Source organism: Cupressus sempervirens, chromosome 11, assembly GCF_028749045.1.
Source record: "Cupressus sempervirens isolate cs-2001-9-10 chromosome 11, ASM2874904v1, whole genome shotgun sequence".
Classification (NCBI taxonomy): domain Eukaryota; kingdom Viridiplantae; phylum Streptophyta; class Pinopsida; order Cupressales; family Cupressaceae; genus Cupressus; species Cupressus sempervirens.
This window is the reverse complement of record NC_143128.1, coordinates 659,795,295-659,815,133: the sequence shown is the minus strand read 5'-3', so window position 1 is coordinate 659,815,133 and position 19,839 is coordinate 659,795,295.

Sequence of the window (19,839 nt, the reverse complement as noted above, 5' to 3'; positions counted from 1 at the left end):
TTGAATGGATCAAAGGGGTAACAAAGTATCCTAAGACCCCTTTTGACCCATTCAAACCATTATATGTGTACTAAGGGGTCCTTATACCCCCTTTTAACCCATTCGATCATATTATATGTGTTAATGAGTACTCAAACTCTTTTAGACACACATTATGTGATCTAATGGGGTCAAAAGGGGTCATAAGGTACCCTATGACCCCTTTTGACCAATTTAAAATACTAAATGACTATTAAGGGCTCTGATGACCCCTTAAGAAACACATTATGCAATTGAATAGGTCAATATGAATCATAGGGTACCCTATAACCCCTTTTTACCTATTTAAACCATTATGTGTGTTATAAGGGGGTCCTTATACCCCTTAATAAATATACTATGCAATCAAATGGATCAAAAGGGATCATAGGGTACCCTATAACTCCTTTTGACCCATTTGAACCATTATATATGTACTTAGGGGTCCTTAGGCCCTTAAGACACACATTATATAGTCAAATGGATCAAAAGGGATCATAGAGTACCCTATGACACCTTTTGATCAGTTTTAACGATTGTATGTGTACTAAGGGGTCCTTGAATCCCTTAAGACACATATTATGTGATCAAATAAACCAAAAGGGGTCAAAGGGTATCTTATGAGACCTTTTGACCCATTTGAACCATTATATGTGTGCTAATAGGTCCTCAAACCCCTTAAAATATATATTATATGATCAAATAGATCAAAAGGGGTAATAAGACACCTTTTTTTCCATTTAAACCATTGTATGTGTGCTAAGGGGTCCTTGAATCCCTTAAGACACATATTATGTGATGAAATAAACCAAAAGGAGTCAAAGGGTATCTTATGAGACCTTTTGACCCATTTGAACCATTATATGTGTGCTAATAGGTCCTCAGACCCCTTAAGATATATATTATATGATCAAATAGATCAAAATGGGTAATAGGGTGCTTGAAGAAACCAATTGACCCATTCAAACCATTATATGTGTGGTAAGGGAATATTGGACCCCTTAAGACACAAACCATTAGATCGAATGGGTCACCTCTTTTAAACATTTTTATTATATTATGTGTGCAAATGGGTCCTTATACCCCTTAGGATACACATTATGTGATTGAATGGGTCAAAAGAGGCTATAGAAAACACTATGACCCATTCAATCATATTATATGTGTTAAGAGGTCCTCAGATCACTTAAGAGACATATTATATGATATAATGCGTCATAAGGTCTTTTAACCTATTAAAATGATTATATATGTGTTAAGAGGTCTCTGGACACCTTAAGACATACATTATGCATTCGAATGGGTTAAAAGGGGTCATATGGTACCATATTTTTCCTTTTGACCCATTCAACCCATTATATGTGTGCTAATGCATTCTTAGACACTTTAAGACACAAATTATATTATCAAATGGATCAAAAGTTGTGATAGGATACCCTAAGACACCTTTTGACCCATTCAATCAAACTGTGTGCTAAGAGATCCTCAAACCCCTTATGACACACATTATGTGATTCAATGGGTCAAAAGGGATTCTAGGCTATCTTATGTCACTTTTTACCAATTCAAACCACTATGTATGCTAAAGGTTCCTCGAACCACTTAAGACATACTATGTGATTAAATGGGTCAAAATGGGTAATATGGTACCCCATGATCAAATCAAACCAATATATGTTGGCTCAGTGATCCATAGACATCTTCCAAAAGTATTATGCAATAAAGTGGGTCAAAAGGGTCATAGGATTTCATATGACATCTTTTGACCCATTGGATCCATTATATGTGTGCAAAGGGGCTTGAGGACCCCTTAAGACATACATTGTGTGATTGGATGTGTAAAAAATGATCACATCATACCTTATGGCCCCTTTTAACCCATTCAAACCATTATATGCATACTAGTGGGTTCATAGACCCCTTAAGACACATATTATGTGATAGAATATGTTAAAATGGGTCATAGGGTACCTTATAACCCTTTTAAACCTATTTTATCACATTATGTATGCTAAGGGATCCTCTAAGGCACACATTTGTGATCAAATGGGTCAAAAGGGGTCATACAATACCATATAACCCATTTTAACCTATTTAAATCATTATACATGTGTAGAGGGCTCCTTACACCTCTTAAAATGCACATTATGAGATCAAATGGTTCAAAAGTAGTTATAAGGTAGTCTATTATTCTTTTTACCCATTGGATCCATTATATGTGTGCTAAGAGGTCTGAGGACCCCTTAAGACACATATTATATGATCAAATAGGTCAAAAGTGATGGTAGGATATTTTATAACCCCTTTTGACCCATTCAAATCATTATATGTGTGCTAAGGGGTCCTTAGACCCCTTATAATACACATTACTTGAAAATTTTAGAATATTTTTTTACATAGAAATATATTATGTTGGAAATTTATAAAGTGTGCTCACACTATAGAGCATTTGCACTATTTTGAAAAAATTGAGCCTATGGTTCATGCTATCTAAACCATAGTGTGATCGCACAATATCTGGATCACACTATTGTGTGATCACACTTGCTTTGGATTGGAAAAAAAAAGTGGCATCTTTTTGGTCCACAACTTTGTGCACTTACCCTTAATCACCCTATTAGGAGTGGCTTTGTTAGAGGTATTTGAAAATATCCCATCAGAATGTCACCTTAATTAAAGGATTTACAACATGACTATTAGGTCAACCTTGATTGAAGGAGTTTACTACCATAATTGTTAGAAAGTAACTATTAGGTTGATCTAATAAAATACAACTCACCTTGCATGTTCAGATCTCAATTCATCTCATTCCTAGTTCATTGACTATTCTTCATCACATTCTCCATCTCTGATCTTCTTGGAAAGACTTCAAGTAATCTCTCTTTCACCAACTTCTCACTTTTCCTCTGCAACTATGTTCTTCCATTTATTTCTCACAAATTTTCTAGCCAAAAAATAAATCATCTCTTATTCCTCCTTAAATAGATAGTTTAAATATTTTGTCAATTAAACATAACCATAGATCTTAGGGTTTGATCAGATTCATTGAATCTATCCATCATTTTTTTCTTCCTTCTTCTTTCCTTGAAACTTCTTGAAGCTTCTCATTGAAACCTTGCCTTATATTGCTTCAAAAACTTGATTCATGCATTAAATATGCCATCTCATCAATCTTCATCTTCAACATACTTTGACTATTCTATAAATTCAAGTATGTCAACCTCAAATCTAGATTTTTTTGAAAATTATTAATTTTCTAACACTCAATCAACCACTATGTTCTTCTTCTTGCTCATGACTAGGTATCTCATTCATTATTGATCTTGTCTCACTTGTTTTACACTAGCATGCTTGGCCAATAGTCTACTTGGTCATTTGCTTCAATTTTCCTTCATTGACCTAGTAACTTGTTACTTGGTCAAACTTAGTGTTTTACTCAACTACTTGACTTCTATCAATCATCCCTTCTATACTTCAACTAATCTTTGTTGTTCACTTAATACAATGGTCAGACAACATATTATATTTTCAAATAATAACTAGTCAAGTTCCCTTTATAATCCCATCATACTTATTCATTTGTACTATTTCATCTTTGGTATCTCTCTTTTCAAATCCTCTTCATCAATCAAATAATATGATACTCTACACCATTAGAAAATATCTTACCAATAAGGTTTGAAATCAAATAAAACATAACAATTATTCCAATTGTAGTTCCAACAATCTCCCTCTTTGGTATTTATGCCAATACATTTAGTTACCATGCAATGGAAAAAGTTATCTTTGGATTTTCATTGTCACCTCCCTCTGTAGTTTGTATCAGATCTTCATTAATATCATTAGTTTCATTTTGATTCTCATCCATGTAACTTCTAATATGCTCCTTCTTCTTTGCACTTCCTTTACACTTCTCCCTCTATGATACCAATTGAGATTAGTCATTATAATACCAATTATGCATTGACTTCATCTTCGACACATCTCTCAACTTCTTTAGATATGGTAACTTGACATCCATCTCCCTCTTTGACAATAATGCCAAAGACATTTGTATTAAAACATCACCCTCTTTATCTTTTGTCCTTCTTTTCATAGCTTTAGTAAATTCCTAAAGTGTGACCTCCTACATCAATCTGCAAGATATTCTAATCATAAAAATTGATGCAATGTTTCATCCCTTCTTATTTTTCTTCAAATAGAGTAATGACCCCTAACTTACCTCTTAGATACACAAATGAATCCTTGGGTAGTGCCTTATTGAATATATCACCTATATGTTCCTTAATACTCACATATTCTAATCTTACTTCTTTATCTCGAGCTAATTCCCTTAAGTAATGTTATGTAATTGAAATGTGCTTGGTCTTTGTGTGGATCACAAGATTCTTGGATACATTTATAACACTTCTTTTATCACATTACATCACCATAAGTTCAATAATCTCTTTTTTCATAACTTGAAAAAAAAATTTGATCCACACTATGTTTGAATAATTAATTATTGTGGTAACATATTCAACTTGTGCTATGGATTTTGAAATACAAATTTTCTTCTTACTTGTCCATGAAATCAATTTCCTACCTAGGAAGAAAGATCATCCACTTATACTCTTTCTATCATCAAGTTTTTAAACCCAATCAACATTTTTGTAAACTTTCAATTCAAACTTGTCATTCTTCTTATACCATAAACCATGGTCTTATGCACCTTTTAGATATCTCAATATCATTTTCACATACATTAGGAGGTTCTCCTTAGGGTTAATAGAAAATGTTGCAATACTTTCAATAGCTAATGCAATCTTAGGTCTTCTATGACCAACATACTACAATTTGCCAATCATTGATCTAGACAATGTCTAATTGACTTTAGCAGAATCATCATCCTTTGAAAGCTTGATTTATTTATTCATAGGTGTTCCAACTGGTCTTGAATCTTCCATTCTAGAGGGCTTTAGTATCTCCTTTATATACTTTGATTATGTACTGTATATACCTCCTTTGATTTAATAGACTTGCAAACCAACAAAGAATTTTATCTCTCCAAACATTGACATCTCAATTTTTTTCTTCATCTCATTATAAAATAATTTGCACATTAAATCATCTCCTCCAAATATGATATCATCAAAACATATTTCAGCTCACAATATCTTATCCTCATATTCACTTTTCAAGTACAAATTGTTGTTATCATTAGTTCTTGAAAAACTAATTCTCATAAAATATGAATGTAATCTTTCATACCATGATCTAGGAGTTTGTTTCAAGCCATACAATGCTTTGTGTAACTTGCATACCATGTTTTTCTTTCTCAATTCAACAAATCATTCAATTTGTTCAATGTAGACTTCTTCTTTCAAGATTTCATTCATAAATATAGATTTTACATTAATTATGTATACCTTGAATCCTTTGTAAGTAGTGTATGCAAATAATGTTCTTACTCCATCCAACCTTGCAACTAGGATAAAATTCTCTCCATATTCAATTCCTTCCTCTTGTGCATATCCCTTGCAACCCAATCTTTCTTTATTCCTCATGACTTCACCTTTCTCATTCAACTTATTTATGATTACCCACTTGATTACAATCACATTCTTGTCATTTGGCCTTGGTACCAATGTTAATATTTTGTTCTTATCTATTTGATCAATCTCCTCATTCATTTCTCTAATCCAATCTTCATTGTCCAATGCATATTTAAGTGTTCTTGGTTCAAACTGACACAAGGAGGGATCTAAATAGCTAGGGTTAGAAACTCACCTAACTATCCAACCACCTCACTGAGTAAATAGAATGGAAGAAAATAATACAAAGAAAAATAAAACAAGGAGAGAGAGAGAGAGAGAGAGAGAGAGAGAGAGAGAGAGAGAGAGAGAGAGAGAGAGAGAGAACTTTATTGATTCATCCAATTATCAACATGCATTCCTAACTATAAGGCCTTCTAGGTTATAACCATATAAAAAAATACAACTTCAAAATCCATGATCTAGCTTCAATTATGCTCTTCCAAAATTATCTTCTCTCAATTCTCTCTAAGTCCTTTAGCCTAAACCTAAAAACCCCTATTTATACTTTCCAAAATGGCTTATCTAAGTTCTAAATCATTACATAATAGAAAGACCAATCTTAAAATGGTGTGCACACATCCCAAAATAAAATCTTATCATTAACTTCATGATCCAAATTAAATACATATGTCAACTTAAACTAAGAAAAAATCACATACAAACTCAAATAAAGAAGGAACCAAGCATTAGAAAATATCAAGCTCACTCAACACATGAAGGAAAACTCGATTAAATCTAGACAACTCCACAATAAGTGGAACTCAAAAATGATTAGAACTTGGCAATAACTAGAACTTGGAAATAACTAGCACTCTACAATAATTGGAACTTGGTAGTAACTAGAACAATGAACAAAAATGATTAGGATTACAAGGCAACCAAGGATGCTTCTACATCAGATAATCAGGGTTGCAAGAAATGATTCTCTTAAATCCTTGAGATGTCACAACCTGAGTTGAATCCAAATTAATTTGAGAAATCCATGTAGCATCTTCAACTATTCTATTCTTCCACTTCACCAAATATTCATAGTAATATTTTCCTCTTGTGCTTTTACCAACTCTTTGATCTAATATTGGTTCAAGCTCTTCAATCTACTTCTTAGGATAATCATTAGGTACAAAAACTTCATCATCTGACTCATGATACTCATACTAATCAAAAACATTGAGTATAGGAGACATATCCATGTCATCAGGTAACTCAACTTCATAATCATTAAGACTGTCAAAATTCCTCAAGATCTTACAAGGTCCAAACTTCTTCATTTTTAGCTTATTGTATATTCCAACAAGAAATTTGCCTCACTTCAAATGAACCATCACCTCATCACCAACTTCAAAAACATAATTTATCCTAGACTTATCTGAATTCTCCTTATACTTCTAATTACTTTGTTCCAACTTCAACTTAACAAAAAATTCTTCCCCTTCAACAGTTTTCTTCTTTTCACTAGCAACATCCCCCAAATGTGATACTCCTCTAGGCTTCATTCTAGTAACAATCTCAAAAGGTATTTTTCATGTACTCCTATTCACAAAATTATTATATGTAAAATCATCTTGTGCTAATATCATATCCCAATTACTCGGCTTATCTCCAACTAAACATCTCCACAAATTACCCAAACTTCTATTCACAACCTCTATCTTTTCATCTATCTACAGATGGAATGTGGAACTAAACTTCAACTCAATGTTCATCTTCATCCAAAAACTCCTCCAAAAATAACCAAGAAACTTATTGTCTCTATCAGAAATAATACTTTTTGGTAATATATGATAGCTAACAATCTCTTTGAAGAAAATCTCACCAGTGTTCACAACATCTAATGTCTTCTTATATGGTATGAAATGTGAAATCTTAGAAGATCTATACACCCAAAAAAATATGGAATCATACCCTCTTGTTGTCTTAGCTAATCCAAGAAAAAAATCCATATTGATTTCACTCCAAGGGTTCTTAGGAACATAAATAAGTGTCTATAATCTAGTATTCTGACTTACTCCTTTTACAACTTGACAAATTCCAAAAATTCTTACAAACTTCTGAACATCATTATACATTTATGGCCAACAATACTTATCCTAAGAAAACTAAATTTATTATCAATTCCAAAATGTCCAACCAACACCACAATTCTTTTCCTTAATCAAATTAACCCTCATTGAACTTCTTGGTATACATAGCTAAATTCCTTTGAACAACATACCTTATTGAATGAAATATTCATCAAACTTACTCATTTGACTTGATACATATGGTGTTTCACACTTTCTCCATACCTTAGAAAAATTAGGGTCAATATCATACAACCCTTTCATCTCATCAAAACCAAGAACTTCAACCTTCATCTCAGTCAACAAAGAACGTCTTTTGCTCAATGCATTGGAAACTTAGTAACTCCACTCTTATGCTTGATCACAAATGTGAAACTCTGTAAGTATTCAACCCACTTCATATGTCTTTGATTCAACTTATATTGACTTCCCAAACACTATAAAGCTTTATGATCAGTATACGATACAAATTTTTTAGGAATCAAATAATGTCTCCACTTCTTCAAGGATTGAACAATAGCATAAAACTCTTGATCATACATAAAATAATTCCTTTTAGCATCATTCAACTTCTCACTAAAGAAAGCAATAGATTTACCTTCCTGACTCAACACAACTCTTATTGCACTACCACTTGCATCACATTCAACTTAAAATACCTTATTGAAATTAGGAATAGTTGATACAGGTAAATCAGCAACTTTTTGTTTCAAAGTCTCAAAACTATTATCAACTCCATATGTCCAGTTCAAATTCTTCTTATCTCCTCTCTTATCTTAGTCATAGCATTACAAACATGATTGAAATTATGTATAAACTTTTTATAGAAACTAGTCAAATTATGAAATGATCTTACCTCACCCATATTCTCAAGTCCAGGCCATTCCAGAGTTGCTTTAACCTTCTTAGGATCCATTCTCAAACCATGATCTAAAATAAAAAATCCAAAATACACAATATTCTCTTACATAAAGTAACACTTCTTCATATTAATTAGTAGCTTCTTCTCTTTCAATCTCTACAATACTTGTCTAACATGCTCAGGATGTTCTTCCTTAGTCTTACTGAATATTTGAATATCATCCAAATAAATAATCACAATGTTACCCAAAAATGTCTTGAGAAATTAATTTATCAACCTCATGAAAATAATAGGTGCATTAGTCAAACCAAAAGGCATAACCAACCATTCATACAAACCATTTTTTCTCTTGAACATAATGTTCCATTCATCACCTTCTCTAATTCTAATCTAATGATAACCACTTGTCAAATCAATCTTGGTAAAATATTTCTCTCCACTCAAAGAATCTATTATTTCATCCATCCTTAGCATAAGAAAATTATATTTCATTGTGATCTTGTTAATAGCTCTAGAATCAATACACATTCTCTATTCTCCATTCTTTTTAGGTACTAATATAGTCAATACAACACATGGGCTCATACTTTATCTGATCAAACCTTTATGCAACAAATCTTGTACTTGTCTATTTAGTTCTTCATTTTCTATATGTCTCAAACTATATGGTGCTTTCTTCAAAAAAATAGCTCCAGGAATCAGGTCCATACAATGACTTATACTTCTTACTAGCTGTAAACCATCAAGTAAATCTTCTGCAATAATCTCCTTGTATTCATGAAGTAAACTTTCAATTGCTATTGGAACTTATTTAACACTATCAACTTCTATTGTCACATAGTTACTACTATCCTTTGACACTTAGTCATTATTGTCTACCACTCAATCAATACTACTTTTTGTTACTCAATTATTACTAGCACAACTTGGTCTTCTAGGAATTGTGGCAAAATAGATTAGATTCTTCTTCATTTCCTTTTAAAATTGCTTCCCATTGATCACACAAACTCAAATAGTAGTGCAATTAACCTCATCTAGACTTTCAATCAAAGGAAACAATTTACTTGTTTTCTTCCATTCACCCAAAGAGTATATTGATTCAATAATCCATCATGTATAGCATATCTATCATATTTCAAAGGTCTACCCAATAGAATATGACAACAATCCATGGGCATAACATCACACAGAACTTCATTGAAGTAATTTTTAATCTTGGACTTCACAACACATTTTTCACTTACCAATAGTTTATTTTCATCCTTGATCTATGAAACATGATAGGGTTTAGGGTATCTCAACCTTTGCAATTTTAACTTTGCAACTAGCTCCTTTGATGTCAAATTTGTTGAGAAGATTTTCTAGCCATCTTACATCTAGTCTTGAGAAGATTTCTCCTTAGGATAGGTTCTTCATCAATTCCCTTATTACAAAAATTTCTTCTCACCATCAAATTTTCTCCATCTTCAGGTCCACTTGGTGAACTCCAAAGGTCTCCTTGAATCACAACATTTATGTTGCCTTGTTCATTCTCACAAGAGTATCTACACTCAAAGGATCTATGATCTTCTTTACCACATCAAAAAAAATTACCATGGAAACCACCTCTAGAATAAGAATTACCTCTTCCTTAGTAAGAACTAGTACCTCCTTGGTAATAATTACCACCTTTCCATTTGGTCCTTCCTATGTCATCATTTTTCCACTCAAATTTTCCCTTATCTTTCATAGAATTTTCAGATATGACACCTTCTCCATATGATGTAGGAGCATCCTAGGTTGCATCACTATCCTGCATGTTTCTTTTCTTAGTTTTTGTCAAGCTCCTTTTTGTTGTTGAGCTCTTAGTCTTTGTCGACTCCATAGTTGTTGTTGAGTGTGGAGTTGATGTTGAGTTCATGGTTAATATTGAGCTTGCAGTGGTTTTTGAGTTTATAGTTAATTTTGAGTTTTTAGTTACTATTGAGTGTCTATTGGTGTTGAGTGCATGTATGTGTTGAGCATTGTCGAGTGCCAGATTTTCATTTGTTCTTCTTTGACCAAGTTGTCTGTGTCTAGTTCTAGTTTGGTTGACCTTGCATATTTAATTGTGTGATCTATATTTTTTGAGATATGACTTGTGTCTTGGTTTGCATTTAATTTTAAGGTTTTTTTAGTTGGTAATTTTTAATAGGTCAACTTGTGTCCATGCAAGTGTTTAAAGAGATCTTGGGTACAGTCTTAGGCATGATTTTGTAGAAATATTAGAGTACAAGTAGAGTGAGAATACAAAGATCGTCATCAAAGATTGAAGTTCAAAATATAATGTTTGCCATATCATAAAAGGCCTTACAGTTGGACATGTATTTAGATGATTTGATGAATCAATAAAGTGTTTTTCTCTTATAACTCCTTTGGTTGTTTCTCTTTGTGATCTGTTTCCACTATGTTTTCTCTTGTAAGTGACTTTGGTAGCTGGGTGGGCCTTTGGCCCTAGTTATCCAAGTTCCTCCCTATGTTAGGTGGTATCAGAGCCTTAGGTTTGTCCTTGTGGAAATTAGATTGTGTAGAACCCTGAGTTGATTTCATTGTTGGGTAGCGGATCTAAGATTTTTACAATTTGTAGAGGGTTACAATCTTGCAAGAACCTGATTGTAAAGATGGTTTGAGGCAGAGTAAATAATGAAAATGTCATATTAGATACATTAAGACAAATTGTAGCTAGATTAGATGCTATGGAGATAGCCTAGAGGAAAGGAGTGCATCTTGATGATGTGAGTGATGATGAAGTAGCAACACTAAACCCTAATCCAAAACCTGAAGAAGATTAAGATGAGGCAAGATTTTTTAGAGTATTATCTAGGAAAAATTGAAAACCTGATGTAGAAGTTGTTCCTTATGATGGAAAATTAGATACCAATGTTGTGTTGTATTGGATCTTTAATATGGAGAAGTTCTTTGAGTATGAAAACCTCCTTATAATAGGAAGGTTAGAATTGCAGTTACGAGGTTGAAAGTTCATGCTTCACTATGGTGGGAGCATCTTCAAACTAATAGACAAAGGAGAGGAAATGAGAAGATTAGGACTTGGCTGAAAATGGTGAACAAGGTAAAGATCAAGTTCCTTCATGTTGATTATCAAGTTAGCTTGTTAAGAAAGATGCAAAATTTGAGCCAAAGGGACATGACTTTGAAGGAGTATACTAAGGAATTCTATCTATTGGACATCAAATCTAGACATGTGGATAATGATGTTGAGAAAATTTCAAGGTGCATAAATGGATTGAGATGTGGGATTAAAGATGAGATAAGTTATATAAAATTGGAAAGTGTGGAGGAAGTACATAAATATGCCTTGAAAGATGAGGAGATCTTGAAAAAGAAGCATGAACAAAGACAAAGAGATAGTGGTGGTAGATTCTATAGAGGTTGAGGTAGATCTTATGGAGAAAGTGGTAGATTTGATAATTTTGTGCAAGATAAGGACAAATATGAATGGAAGAATGAAGATAAAGGCAAGACCAAGTGGAAAGGTGGTGATTCTTACCAAAGAGGTACTAGTTCTTACCAAGGAAGAGGTAATTCTTATTCTAGAGGTGGTTTTCGTGTTAATTATTTCAAATGTGGTAAGGAATGGCATAGATCTTTTGAGTGTAGACCCTCTGAAAGTGGGCAAGGTAATATAAATGTTGTGGTTCAAGGAGACACTGAGGGTTCACCAAGTGGACCTCAGGCTAGAGAAAATATGATGGTGAGAAGAACCTTACATAATAAGGAAAGTGATGAGGAACCTATTGTAAGGAGAAGTCTTTTCAAGACCAGATGTAAGATGGCAAGAAAATGTTGCAAGGTGATCATTGACAATGGATGTTCTACAAATTTGGCATTAGAAGAATTGGTTACAAAATTGTAGTTGTAGAGGTGTAAGCATCCTAAACCCTATCATGTTTCATGGATCAAAGCTAAGCATAAGATATTGGTAAGTGAACAATGTATTGTGAAGTTAGAGATTGGACATTATTTTGATGAACTTTAGTGTGATATTATGCATGTGGATTATTTTCATATTCTATTGGGTAGACCTTGGAAATGTGATAGATAGGCTATACATGATGGAATATTGAATCAATATACCCTTTGGGTGAATGGGATAAATAAAATAATGTTTCCTTTAATTGAAAGTCCAAATGAGGTTAATTGTACTACTATGAGAATTTGAATGATTAATGGAAAGAAATTTAAAAAGGAAATGAAGAAGAATCAAGTCTATTTTTCTATAATTCTTGGGAATCTGAATTGTACCAGTTATAACTGAGTAACAGAAAATAGTGGTGACTAAGTAACAACTAGTGATAAACAAGTACCAGTAGAATTGAAAGCTTATTGAATGAGTATAAAGACATTATTGTAGAACATATTCCTACTGGTTTATTTCCTATAAGAAGTATAAGTTATTGTATGTTTTGATTCCTCGAGCTAGTTTTCCAAATAAAGCACCATATAGATTGACACCTACAAAGAATGAAGAACTTAACAGACAAGTGCATGAGTTGTTGTAGAAAGGTTTGATCAGAGAAAGTTTGAGTCCATGTGTTGTACCTATTATATTAGCACCTAAAAATAATGGAGAATGGGTAATGTGTATAGATTTCATAGCTATTAACAAGATCATTATGAAATATAGGTTTCCTATGCCAAAGATGGATGAAATAATGAATTGTTTGAGTGGAGCAAAGTATTTTACCAAGATTGATTTGAAGAGTGGTTATCATCATATTATAATCAGAGAAGGTGATGAGTGGAAGAATACTTTCAAGACAAAAGATGGTTTTTATGAATGGTTGGTAATGTGTTTTGGTTTCACTAATGCACCTAGTACTTTCATGAGGTTGGTGAACGAGGTTCTCAAGAGATTTTTGGGTAAGTTTGTGACTGTTTATTTGGATGATATTCTGATATTTAGTAAGACTAAGGAATGACATCATGAGAATGTTAGACAAGTGTTGTAGAGATTGAAAGAGGAAAATTTGATGATTAACTTGAAAAAGTGTTCTTTTATGCAAGAAGAGATTGTCTATTTGGGATCTGTGATTTCAGCTAATAATTTGAGAATGGGTCATGAGAAGGTTAAAGAAATTTTTGAATGGCCTACACTTGAGAATGTGGGTGAGGTAAGAACATTTCATGGTTTGGCTATTTTTTATAGGAAGTTTATAAATAATTTTAGTTTTATTTGTAATTCTATTACTAAGACAATGAGAGGAGATAAAAAGGGTTTCAAGTGGACACATGAAGCTAATAACAGTTTTGAGACTTTGAAAAAAAAAGTTGTTGAGTTACCTATATTGGCTTTCACTAATTTCAATAAACTATTTTAAAGTATAATGTGATGTAAGTGGTAGTGCAATAGGAGTGATATTGAGTCAAGAAGGTAAACTTGTTTCTTTCTTTAGTGAGAAATTTAATTATGCCAAAAGAAAGTATTGTGTGTATGATCAAGAGTTTTATGCAATTGTTCAAGCCTTGAAGAAGTGGAGACATTATTTGATTCCTAAGGAGTTTGTGTTGTATACTAATCATAAGGCTTTACAATCCTTGGGAAGTCAACATAAGTTGAATTAGAGACTGTAGACACCTAAATTTGATTACACTACTTTGGTAATCTAATTTAGCCATCTCTAAAGGCATCATTAATTAAATTCTTATTTAATTAATCCTTTGTCATCCCCTAGTTGATTAATTTAATTAATCATCTATAGTCCTAATTGATAAATCAAATAATCTATTATTTATCAATTAAATCCTTTTCTCCTATCTAATTCCAAAAATCCCCATTTATTAAATAAATCTATTTGATAAATGAAATCCTCAAATTCAAAAAAAACCCTAACCTATCTCTAATCCTCCATTTAGCCTAATCCACCCCATCCACCCATACTAACCAAGCTTAGCCACTAACTCACCCACCCTCATTAATGCCATCCACTTGCACATCTCTAACATCCCTAATCTAATCCTAAACCCAAGCCTAATCCACCCCCTAATGTTGTCACATTCCTTAAACAAGTTTAAGACTTTCCTAATCCAAACCAAAGTCTCCCCTCAAAAAAACCCAACCACTAAGTCATGAGTGCTCTTACAAAACATAAAGACTCTTACAAGCCCACTCATGACTCTTACACCCATCTTCCACACTCTTCCCTCTTCCACACTCATTCCTCTTACATCCCTCTTACATACTCAACCCCACTCATCATGCCCTTAACCAACCCTTAACCCTACCCTCTCACACTCATCCTCCTTGTGACAAGTGTCACCTTCCCATTGGTGCTAAACAAGCACAATCCATGTGCTGCCCTTTGAGTGCATCTTAGCCCTCCTTAAGCCTTCATCCATCCTTGCATCTAAGCCCTCCATCCCTCTACCCCTTAGCCTATAAATTGAATCCCATCCCAAGCCATTTCATCAACAATTTTTGAGCTAAAGTTACCATGCTATTTTGAGAACCAAAGCCATCAACCATACCCTTATAATGCCAAATTGAGAGCTCACAAAGCTACCAATTTTCCATTACCCATCTCCATTGAAGCAACTTTTGAGCATCTTGAGCATACATCCACAGCAAAAGGACACATCTACAGAATCAAGAAAGCATGGAGTGTTTTCTCTCGTGAGGTTTGCACTTCTTATTTTCTTTCTTAGTCTAAGCATATATGTGAATTTAGTTTTTGGTTTGTGAATGTTTACTTTATTTGTTAATGTTCTTTGCATACTGATTCTAGTTCTACATTTTGGCACTCCCGGTGGAACCCCACTATGGGTCATTTAATCATCTATTTTCATCTATATGTCATTTTTCTAACCATCTAATGTTTGTTGTTGTTTGAGTGTGTTGTGAGGGTTTTTTGCTTGTTTTTGCAGGTTAAAGAACGCACTTAGGAAGAAGAAATACCATCTTTAAAAAATAAAAAAATTTGCATTTTTCAGCTTTTTTTGGCGCGGTTTTGGCGTCTGCAACCTGTTCTGTCTGCGAAAATTGACTTCTGCGAAAACCCGCGTCTGCGCAAATCAACATCTGCAAAAATCCGCGTCTGCAAAAATCTGTGTCTGCAAAAATCGACATCTCTGCTTGTCACCTGGGTTCTGTGCTGCAAATCTATTTTGTCCTCTTCATATTTTGGCACCTCTGTAGTTCAGCATCTTCGTATTTTGGCAGACTATGTTCTCTGCTTGCTTATGTTAAGCTCTCATTTTTGAAGATTTTGGCTAACTAACTAAATTGCTTTTTTTTTTGTCTCATTGCAGGTTGGAGCACATATGGAACCACTAACCATGCTTCTTGCAAGTTTTCATGTTGCTAAAAAAATGAACTTGATTGTTTAACCATTTGTCTTTGAATGCATGTTGCTAAAAAAAAAATGAACTTGAATGGTTAAACACATTTTTCATTGAATGAATGTTGCTCAAAAACACACTTTTGAATGTCATGGATTAAAATCAACTTTCTTTGGAATGCATGCTTAAAACAAAAAAATTCAATCTTGAATGCCAAGGATCAATTAACCATTACAAATCTCTTTTTCACATGCAATCTAGGTAAAGTTGGATTTTTGGACATTTAAGAAACTTTGTTAAGTTAAAATACAAATTTACAAAAATCAATTTGAGTAGTTCCTTGGACTCACCTCTTTTCTAATCACCCATCAAATATTAACCATTGGTTGCAATCTCAGCGCCATTTATGAGGATGGGTCTACTTGAAAAAGGTGTTAAATGTTCCACAATCTAACTCACTCACTTGGTCTTTGAACGTTTGCTTTAACTTTATCAAAATTCTTAAATGGTCAAAACTCTAGATTAAATCGATCACACTTCAAGTTTGGGCACTAAAATTGAACAACAACTGACGTGGAGAGCCTCCGGGCGCGTGCTTGAAATCGAATCGCACACACTTTTGTTTTGGGCTTAAAACAAACTCACACTCAATCTTGAATGCCTTAAAGAAAATTAATCGATACTTGACGTGGAGGGCCTCCGGGCGCGCGAGTTTGCTTTTGTTGACCCTAACTCTTCTTATTGTGTGCATTCTTTGATCGATTTACTTTTGTTGGCGCTTCAAGTTGGAATTGAACATTGTCTCTTAAACATGAGTGCTTGCAAAGTCTAGATTAGCACACATAAGAGTCAGTTGGTAAAAGAACAAGCATGTTTTTTAGCCCAAGGTCATCCGAGTCTTCTCTCCCCTTGTCGTCTTTCGAGGCCATCTTGGGTGCATAAGATTAGGATCCAAAACCTTGTTTCTTTTTTAGGAGGCCTACTTGGGGATTTCATCACCCCTTGGACGACCTCAACTCCAGCGTTTCGGCGGAGTATAAGAATCGGGAGGTGAATCGAAAGACACCTCTCTTGGGATCAAGATTTTGTCATTCAGGCTAAGCCTCAAGGAACTTTATACCCTTGAGAAGTGAAAGAGGAGAAGTGGGTTACCGCTCCTCTCGGCTGTGTGACATCCTTTTGGTCTCATCTACGGATTTGGGCCTCACGTACCTTGCGTATATCGAGGACTCCCTAGCTAAACCAATTGTCTGCCTTGCAAAAAACCATCTAGGATGTTAATGTGTTTGGAGTGACTAATCGAAACATTTGTAGAACATACAAACTCCTTGGCGCAAGTACCACATTTTGAGAACCACAAACTTCTATCTGGGTGTTCCTATCTATTGCTTGTTTTTATTTTACTTATTGAATGAATGTTTGCCAAACTTGGTCAATCCTAGCTTAGGGCACACTTAGCGTAGTCACTGCCTATTTTGGAAGTTGAACAAGTTGAAGCAAAACAACTGAGATTTTTCCCAAAGCCAAGCAGATTTAGGAATTTATGTCGGAACAACCCAAACCCAAACAGAAGTTTCACAAGGTCAAACTCAAGCCATCTCTAGCATACCAAGAACTTTCAGCCAAGAGAAAAGCAATAACACCAAGCCCACGAATTTCCAAACTCCACAAAGCAGAGGACAAAGCTACCAACGAAGCACTTCAAGAGGCCTGGTTAGAGCGCACCATCAAATTTAGCCAACATCCAGGAGTTAATCCTGCTTATGCCTTACCAACTAGGCATGATTTCTATGATTAGACACCCTTGTTTCTCCACATCTTCTTGGATAAGCTTCACTCTAGAGTCATCTTTGTAGAAAAGCCAGCCATCTTAGGTTATCCCCTTAAGCATTATTAGCTCATCCATCTCATTTAGAATCATACCATCTAGCCAGTAATCGAAATTCTGCATATCTAAGCTTTCAAAATTGTTGTCACCTTGCTAAAAGTTTGCCATTCCTAAAATCTTCCAAATCCACCAATCTCACCAAGGTTATCCCTTTGACATAGCTTTTTCTAGGGTAATCTAGCTTTTTCACTTGTTATCCCTCATCACCTTGAGCTAAAGGTTGGGATTCACAAGTGGTCAATCTCGTGTTCTTCCTAAAGGATCATCAGTCTATCCTTAAGTTGACACAATCACCACCAAGCTTCCACATAGGAAAGCAGACCTTTTGTACTTTGACAACATATCTTTGAAGTTAGAATCCCCAACCCAATCCTCCTTAGGTTTTGTCATATAGCTTTGCCTCAACCTAGGAAATCATTTGCATAGAAAAGCCTTCCCCCTTTTGCATCCATCAGCATTATTGCATCTCATCCCTAGGAGCATTTTTTCATGCCACCCGTCACTCGCTTAGCCAAGAAGAAAGAAACAATGGAGCCCTATCATTTAGATCGAACAGCCTCACCCCCCTTGAGCACTCAGCCATCCTTCAGCCCAGAGCCAGCTATGCCATCACCTACTGACATTGAAGCTTTCATGAACCAACCAGGAAATGCAGTATTGGTAAACGCCATTATAGACAAAAACAAAGAGACAATCATGGCTAATTTTTGAAGGGACAATGTAGGAACCTTTGACTTTGGAAGACCCCCTCCATTATCAGATCCATCTCACCCATTGTTTGGGTAGCTACCACCACCCATAGGCTCTTATGATCCAAATTATCCTCAATATATTCCAAAAGAAGAGCCTCCAGCCAATCCATATGACCCAACAGACCCAAACATACCATCATCCACCCAAGTTGAAATCTCCATGCCGCAAGCCAACCCAGCCACCACCACTCCATCCTTGGTTCATACCTCTCCACTCCAAACCCCCTTTACCCAAAACATCTCACCATTCACCCCCTTCACTATTGCTACTGCTCCCACACCTAGCCTTCCAAATCCACCCATCTCCCAAATCAGTGCTAGCATCTTTGGCCAACCTCAACAATATACAATAGGGATGCCACCCATGGGGCCAAGTAATCAACCTTTTATCGCCCCCAGCTTGTTCACCACAGCCCAAAGCACAATCCCATCATTTCCATTAGGTCTCGGGAGCTCAATACCACCAGCCACAAATCCACAAGCTACTACCTTCACTCCACAAAGCTATCAAATCCCACAAGCTACTGCCAATCTTCTACCAAGCTCCCAAGTGACCCTAGCTCCCACCACCACTCTACCAAGCTTCCAAATCCAGCCACAAAGCTATCAAACCCCATCAGTTCCATTCCCAAGCTTTCAATTCCCACCACCTCCACCACCAACTAATCCATTACCTCCACTTACCAACTACTTTTCAATGCCACTTCTAGGAGGTAATCCACCACCCCAGCCAACCACCAATTATTTGCAGATGCCATCCCAAATGGGGGCACAACCCACATATATTGGTCAAACCCCACAGGCCCTCCGATCCTTTCCCCAAGCCTCACAACCATCTTATACCTTACCTCCACAAAGCAATCCATTTAACCCACAGCCAGCTTATGTTCCTCAATCCCAACCTCAAATCCCATATCAACAGCAAGCCTCGCAGCACATGCAGCAATATGCGCCACCTCCCCCTCAACAACCCGTCATCCACCATGCAGCTGCCCAAACAATGTACAATCCCTATCAGCAAATCCCTCATAACCATCCATATTCAATGGCCCCATCCAGCACATACCTACCTCAAGGCACTCCTACATTGGGGGCACCCCAACCATCACCTATCAATTCAAAGTGGGAGCAAATGAAGACAACCCTGAAAGCCATCCAAGAAGGGAATGATCCAAAGACATTCAAGTTTGAGAATGTGTGTCCTTACCCATTTGACAGAGCCATTACCACAACACCATTTCCCAAACACTTTGAGGTACCTAAATTTGACAAATTCAGAGGAAAAGGAGACCCTGTCACACATATCAAAGAATTTTATATGCATTGCCAGGACGTGGCATACAATGATGTCTTCCTCTTGCGCCTTTTT